Source organism: Leptonychotes weddellii, chromosome 12 (assembly GCF_054177405.1).
Source record: "Leptonychotes weddellii isolate Sample4059 chromosome 12, ASM5417740v2, whole genome shotgun sequence".
NCBI lineage: Eukaryota > Metazoa > Chordata > Mammalia > Carnivora > Phocidae > Leptonychotes > Leptonychotes weddellii.
Window position 1 is genome coordinate 88,163,932 of NC_138380.1, and position 8,110 is coordinate 88,172,041.

Consider the following 8,110-nt stretch of genomic DNA (forward strand, 5'->3'; position numbering starts at 1 on the left):
TCTGCAAAGTTTCCTCTTCCCTGGTGCTCTGCGCACAAATTTCAGCCACTTTGATCTGCCTTATATCTCAACTCTGTCCCCTGAAATCCCCACAACCAGTATGGTCTCAGATTCTCTCTCCCTACTCCATGAACTTGACAGTGGCGGTTCTAGACACAGCATTTTTCTTCTTTGTGCAAATAATTGCTTCAAATATTTAGTCAAGTTTTCTAATTTTTTTTATGGCTAGAGGGAAATATCAGTCTCTTACTACATCTTGGCTACAAACATAAATTCTAACATGGACTTTTTTCCCCTCATAGTATTACTATTTTTTGCTTTGTTTTTTAATTGAATGAAATTACCACTCTCAAACCTGCATATGCAGTTCAAACAATTTTTCTCAACTTTTCTTCATATTTCTGACCATCTGTAAGGTCTAACTTAGGGGGTTGGGCAAATAGGTGAAGGTGGTCAAAAGGTACCAACTTCAAGATTTAAAAAAAAAAAAAAAAGACCTGGGGGTGTCATGTAGAGTGTAGTGACTATAGTTAATGATACTGTATTGTATATTTGAAAGTTGCTAGAAGAATAGACCTTAAAAGTTCTCATCACAAGAAAAAAATTATAACTATATGTGATGATGGATGTCAACTAGAATTATTGGGATGATATTTCATAACAAATACAAATATGGAATCAATACGTTGTTCATCTGAACCTAATAGAGCATTATATGTGTCAATTATATGTCAGAAAAACAAAAGACATTCTAGTGCTGTCATAGATTCTAAGGTATATGTGAAATTTATCCTGAACCTGGTTTATATCTTGGATTCCTTATTAAGGAATAATAAGTCAATAATAACTATTTGGTACCTATTTGTTCAATCAAATACCAGAGGATTAGCCTAAGATCTTCCTTCTCTACTCTTTTGCAATACCGCCACCTATAAACAAGATTAAACATAAGAAACTGCATGGTTTTGTGGTTGACAGCACAAATTCTAGAGCTTCATTAACGGGATTCAAACCTCAGCTCTACCATTACCAAATCTGTAGCCTTAAGAAAATCACTTAATCTCTCTGTGTATATTTCCTCACCTATCAATGGGATGACAATGATAATATGGTTATTTTACAGAATAAATGAATAAATGTTTATAAAACAAATAGGCACATATGTTATAAAACATAATAAACAAATAGGTGCTTTTAAAACATTTAAGAATACACTCTTACTAAAAAAAAATACACTTTTACTTTCTATAAATAGGTTCCCATTGTTGATGCCTAAATTCAAAACCATTATATTCTTACATTGCTTTCATAACTGGTCTCCCTGACACCATAATTTCCCCACTTTTTCTAAATTTAATTTCACACTGAAATAAAATGATTTTTTAATGAAATACAATTTCCATGTTCATTTTACTGAATATTTTTTGTTTGCTGATATCCCTAAAACTTCCTACCATGACATGCTTGTTCTTAATTTGACTTCCACATTTCCTTCAGGATGGTTTGATTATCCATTTTCTTCTCTGTATATCAAATTAATTGCGGTTCTTGAACCATAACCTGTTCTCATGCCTCGGTGTATGTGTACTTGTCTTCTTATTAGCTCCTTCATCTACCCAGTAATTGCAATTACTAACGTTTTAACTCTTAGCATGACCATCATATCTGCTTTGCAGTTTTTCTTGACTATTTAATTCCTTAATAACCTTCCATTACTTGCTACATTTTCTTAGCATCCACAGCACATTTGTATATAACAGTTACCACCACATGTAAGTACATATAATATATACTTGAGTTATGTGCTTACCTTTCAAAGGAATCAATGCATTTCTTGAGGGTCTTGAATTTTACTTATTTTTCCAATGTTTGTAATGCATTCCCTGTGTATAACAGAGACTTGCCAAACCCAAAGTCAACCAGATGTCCATTAAATTAATAAATGAAAGAACAAAGTTTGGAGTGATAAAGAATATTCAGAAAATAGCTATCATTTATTATAGATTAAGCATCATTGTAGATAACTCACTAGAAATGATCAGAGTTCTCTTGGGATGAGAATATCTCTTTAAATCTGACCACAAGAATTATGAAAACACACATATGCACACAAACAAGTAAGGGAAGGGATTACTTTTTTTTGTTTTTCCTTTTTTTTTTTTTTAAGATTTTATTTATTTATTTGAGAGAGAGAGAATGAGAGAGAACACATGAGAGGGGAGAGGGTCAGAGGGAGAAGCAGACTCCCTGCCGAGCAGGGAGCCGGATGTGGGACTCGATCCAGGGACTCCAGGATCATGACCTGAGCTGAAGGCATTCGCTTAACCAACTGAGCCACCCAGGCGCCCTGTTCTTCCTTTTGATCAGATATGGCACACAGATGAATATTTATTATTTTGTACATATTCTCTGATATTTTAATCACCTTCAATTATGTTATGATAAGGGTAGTTAGAACATTAAGCTGTTCAATATAGACTAACTCAGGAGAGTAGAAAGATCTTTAATAGAATTTCCTAAGTAATCACTCAGTGGTAAGATATGGGGAAAAGAGATTATATTTGTAACAAGGTGCTGACAAATAAATGAACATATTAATTAAGTTATATTTCTCTCTGTAAACTAAGAAAACTTTCCGCAGTAAAACAAATAGCTGTTTCCCCAATTAAACACAAATATATCAAATCAATCTGTGAAGTGGTATCTACATGGAAATGTTATGCTTCCAGAAAAGTAAATGAAAGTATCAGCAAATTCTTTCTGTCATTGCTTTGACTCAGCTATAATTATCACAAAACCAACTCCTGATTGCTTCATCTCTTGGTTCTCTGGAGGAAGCTAAAGATGTTCTTGCTCTCTACTTACAGGAGAAAAACAAAACAAAACAAATCCCTGCCAGAAAGGTAGTTCCAGAAGTTTTCTGTAGAAACAGGAAATAAGCATCATGGTATACACTGATGCACCCATTGAATCTGCTGCCTTGTGAATTGACTCTGCTACTGCCTTTTATATTAAACCTCATTTTGTTAGGGCAATCCCAGTCCCTGGTTTCAGTGTGGCAACCATTACCAAAAAGTGAGTGGTGTTTCCCCACTTCCTACTTCCTAGCTTACTTAAAAATGATCAGTTACTCACAGTTTAAACTAAGTAGACTCAGGATTATTTTTTCCACCAGAATTCCATGTTGAAACTATTTATATTTTAATAATACTAAAAATTTATGAAATTTCAAAACAAATTTTACTATCCGTAATGAACTCCCACCCATCTACCTACCCACTAACATGATCACACAATATTCATCATCAAGCTGATGAATAAAATGTGACAGGGGTTTCATCTAGGATGTACTAGAGATATAGAGAATAAATAATGTTGAAATACTGCAAGGATCTCATCCTCTCACTCGCCTCCCGCCCCCCAAAAAAGAGCCAACCACATTTCAAAGAGCCTGTAAACTGTGACATATACAGTAATAGATGGAGGACCAGAACAAGCACTCCTTCCTCCCATGCCCAGGTGATGGGGTAAACTTTAAAACACTGGCAGGCAGAAGCTAGGTTTGAATGAAATATTGGAGGATGCATAGTGTTAGCCAAGTTAGTGATGGAGGCAAGTGCTTTCCAGCAGAAGAAAAGTCGGTGTGTCATGCTTTCAAGGTATGTGTGTATCAGGGAGCTATAGCTGAAGCACACTGAAAGTTACAGAGTCAAAGTCAAGTTACACAAGGACAAAACCTTGAATTCTGTTGAGGATTATGAGGAATGATAGAAATTGCAATATGGAAAATGCTGAGAGGCAGGAGCATGGTTAGTGATTGAGCCTGAATTTAGCCACTGGGCTATTGTAATAGTTTAAAAAGGAAATGATGAGAGTTCTAATTAAGGCAGTTTTATAGTGGGATGCACCAGGATAAGGATGGATATATGTATATATCAGATTGAATTAGACATATTGGAATGAATCACAAAAAGAAGTAGATTTATAGGTGAAAGAAAGAGTTCATTTGGGACATTTTGAGCTTACAGAGCAAATTAATGTAAAATGTGAATAATATGAGAGAAATAGGAGATATTTGATACAAATCAAGTTAAATTAGAAGGTCATCAACAAAGGGGTAACATTGGCAACATGGTGCCAGAAAAATATTTTAATAGGATGTTTTATTAATTTTTTTCCTGAAACTGAGGAAGGAAGAAATGAGAATGTGAATAATACATTATAGCAATTAAGCCACTCACAGATTTATAGCAATTATGATGACAATCAGGGATGATGTTCCAACTGTTTAACAGCTAGTAGAGCCCACACACCTTCTTATCAAAATAGTTGATTAAAATCCCAAAGCATTGCCACCAAAATGTTGAAAAATATAGATTTGTAAATATTACTAATTAATTTTTCTGGAAATCATCAAAGTTATTAGCATGAAACAAACCAGAGTTTTGTTGGAGATTTATTACACTTCATATATTTTAGGATTTATGACTTTTATTTTGAATAACATATGTGTGTATTGGGGACAGGGTTTGCTCTCATCAAATATATAGTTTTGCAGAATCCTCTCCACATGTAAAACTCTCCCTTGAGTTGCTACTCTCACATGTCCTTTGGATGTAAAGGGGAACATTCTCCATTTGCTCACTGTCCAAAGTTTTGTCAAGATCCCTACTAACAAGAAGATCTGAGATTTTCCTCTTCTTGAAAGCTAACAAGTTAGCCTAACCATGGTTTCATAGATACACCCAGAAGACATGAGATCCTAGGTCAGAGACAAAAGACTTTATTACTCACGGCACAACAGGTAGTCTGGAATCATGTTCACACTGATTTCTTTGCCAACAGTTCTCTTTGGGGAGATGCAGAGTGGCCCGGGCAGATGTTGCCTACACAGAGGCTTAGGAAACCAGAATTTAGAAAACCCCAATCCTATAATATTGCTATTGGCAAATCTGTCCAACCTTTGTTTCAGAGGGAGGTATTATCTTTCTTATCCTGGTCAGAAAAAAAAAAAAAAAAAGTTGCCTTCAGCCTAGGAAGGCTATATCTTCCAAAGCTGTCTTCTTCGTATACATCATTGAAATGGATGTCTATAACCAAAACTGTCAACACCTCTTCACAAGATGTGCAGAAATATAGAGATTCATGCAAGATTTTCTCCAAAAATTACCTTTCATTCTCCTCTACACGTCCTAAGAAAGGCTGCAACATTTTGCCAAGAGATTAAAAATTTACGAATGATAGGAAGACATTTCACACTAAATATAACTCATAGTTGATCCTTGTGTGGAGCTAGAGCCTTTTCTTACCTAGTACCCAGTTTAGATCATGGGTAGAGCCTCCTTGACTCACAAGAGCAGAGTATCTCAAAGTATTTTTCTACTTTTTTTTTTTTTTTACTGTCTATAACGAAGCCCTAAGACACAAAGAGAGAAAAAGCATGCTCTTGTTTCCTGAGATTAAGAGTCTCTTATTGTTTGTCTCCCTCTCTGGTTTCGTCTTGGAGTGGATGGTGGTGGGAGGGATAGATGGCTGGGTGATGGACATTGGGGAGAGTATGTGCTATGGTGAATGCTGTGAATTGTGTAAGACTGATGAATCACAGACCTATACCCTTGAAACAAATAATACATTATGTTAATAAAAAAATAAAATAAATAAAAAAGAAAGACCTAAAAAAATAAATATAAATTCCAGGGCGGGGGGAGAAGAAAAAATATGCTCTTTAACTTGATAAAATGGCTATTGTCAGAGTCCTCATTTGATTTCTAATTATCAGTCTTTTCTAACAAGTAAGGTGAGGAATGTATATTCCCTTCAGATGACAATGCCCGTTCTCCATAAACTCATCCCCTTGTCTTTGCCACATGGACAGAGGCAGATTATCACAACAAAGTTCATCACCTCAACGTCAATACATCCCTCAGAAGTGGGTTTTTTAGTCTAGGCCACACCAGAAGTAAAACATCAGTACATGGCCACATCAATGTTTGTCTGTCCTGTTGCAGATCTGCTCAGATACTGCCAAGTCTCCTACAGAGAATGTCCAAGTCACTGAAGGTGCTCATAAAGTACAGACATAACTTAGACCATGGGAGAAAGGTTTTAAAACCTTATTCTGCCAAAGACAGCGTCTGCCACGTTGACTCTAGCGGGATACCATATTGCTCTGGTATGAATGTACTTCCCAAAATTCATATGTTGAACTCCTAACCCCCAAAGGATGGGAATAGGGGGTGAGGCCTCTGCAAAGTGATTAGGTCATGAGTGCAGAGCATTCATGAATGAAGTTAACACTCAGAGGCCTGAAGAGCATCCTTGCCCTTTCTACCAGGTGAGGACTCAGGGAAGTTGGCAGTTTGCAGCTGGAGGAGGACCTTCCCCACAACCTGGCCATGCTGGTGCCCTGATCTGAGATTCTCAGGCTCCAGAACTGTGAAAAATAAAGGTCTGTTGTTTATAAGCCACCCAGTCCATTATATTTTGTTATAGCAGCCCACATAGAATGACACATGTCCAGCTTCCGCATTATTCAGGAGTAAGTTTAGAGTTATCTATATACTTCCTTTTTATTCAGGCAGCCTACAACGTATGTCAGTGGTTGCAAACATTTCACAAATATTGTACAACACAGAGCAAAGTCTGGAATGAGTTACAGTGCAGTAATCCGTCCGTTATCTTTCTTCTTCCTTTTTTCATTTACAATCTATTTAACAGAGAATTGATAACACCTGATTACTACCCTTTTCTATCCAGCTCCCCCATTCCTAAAAGTTTAACATGCTTTGCCAGAAAGGAGTGAAGATCTGTTCAGGATGCTCCTTCCTCTCATTGTCTTGACTTAACTCCTGGTTAGAAACAGCTGCTTGAATACCAATATCATCTCTGCTAGGATCAACAGTGGTCTGCGACCAGAGTCCAGCCTAAATTTATATTTAGAAAAGAGTTATTTCAAAGAGTTTGGTACTTTCAAAAACAGATAACCTCTACTTGACCACATGAAATGATTCAGTTGCTTTGCGCCTCAGAGGAGCTCCATTGAGCTTTTCAAATGTTCTCTTGCCAAATGGGTCTTTGCTTTACATTTGAATAACTTAATGGCAAATGTTCAAGGTTTTCCCAGCGCAAAGGAAGAATGTTTACATTGAACTGAAGTCTTCAGTCCTATCCAGGAAAGAAAAATTTACAGACATCTAATCAAATATTTCCTAGCTTTTACCACTCTCCTAAGAATCAAAAATCTGAGTTCTCGGTTTCGGCCAAATTTCTTGTTATACACATTTGATGATTTGACCATTTTTTTCTTTGCTATGCTTTATAAAAGAAATACTTTCTGCTAATCACTAAATGGTCCCAATTAGAAAAGATGATAATAATCCAAGAGGATCAAATAGATTCTTCTAAAGTAACAGAGATCAAATGAGTGCAATATTTCACCCATGTGCAGGTTGCATGCACTCGACAAAAGCTGATTATCTTTTATCAAACATAGCATCATGGATACCAAAATGCAAAGTTCATGGCTAGCTAGCTTGCAAAAGGTAAAAGTAACTTATTTCGTCAACCTTCTTTCCCTTTTTCCCTAGTCAATTTAGATATGTAATTTGCTCTTGAGAATAAGTCACTGCCTTCAATCAAAACATAAAAAGAAATATTTTACTCTTTTATTTTATATGGGTAAATTTTATTTTATTTTATGCCTCCATCCCACCAGGCTGATGATACTTTTAATCTCAGGTGGGGCCAAGGTACCGGAGTCTTACTTACTGACGGAGTCTTGTGAGAGAGTCATGGGGCAGGTGGGATTCTGATCATGTGTCAACAAACCATCTTGTTCCCTCTTTGTTTCTGATTATGTGTCAACAAACCACCTTGGTCCCTCTTTGTTTCACTCCTTTCTGATCTGATTTCCTCTGTTGGCTCTGTGCTGCTTCTGTAACAAGCTCCTCAAGTAGTCAGCCACCACTCAATGTGATGAGGCCAATTATGTCAGCTAACTGGCACTTAATCAGTTAGGTTCCTACTTTACCACAGAGATGAGTAGACAGGGACCTATCCTTCCAGATGGTGGAATTTCATAGGAATGGTTAAAGTGGCTCTTGGGTTGAAA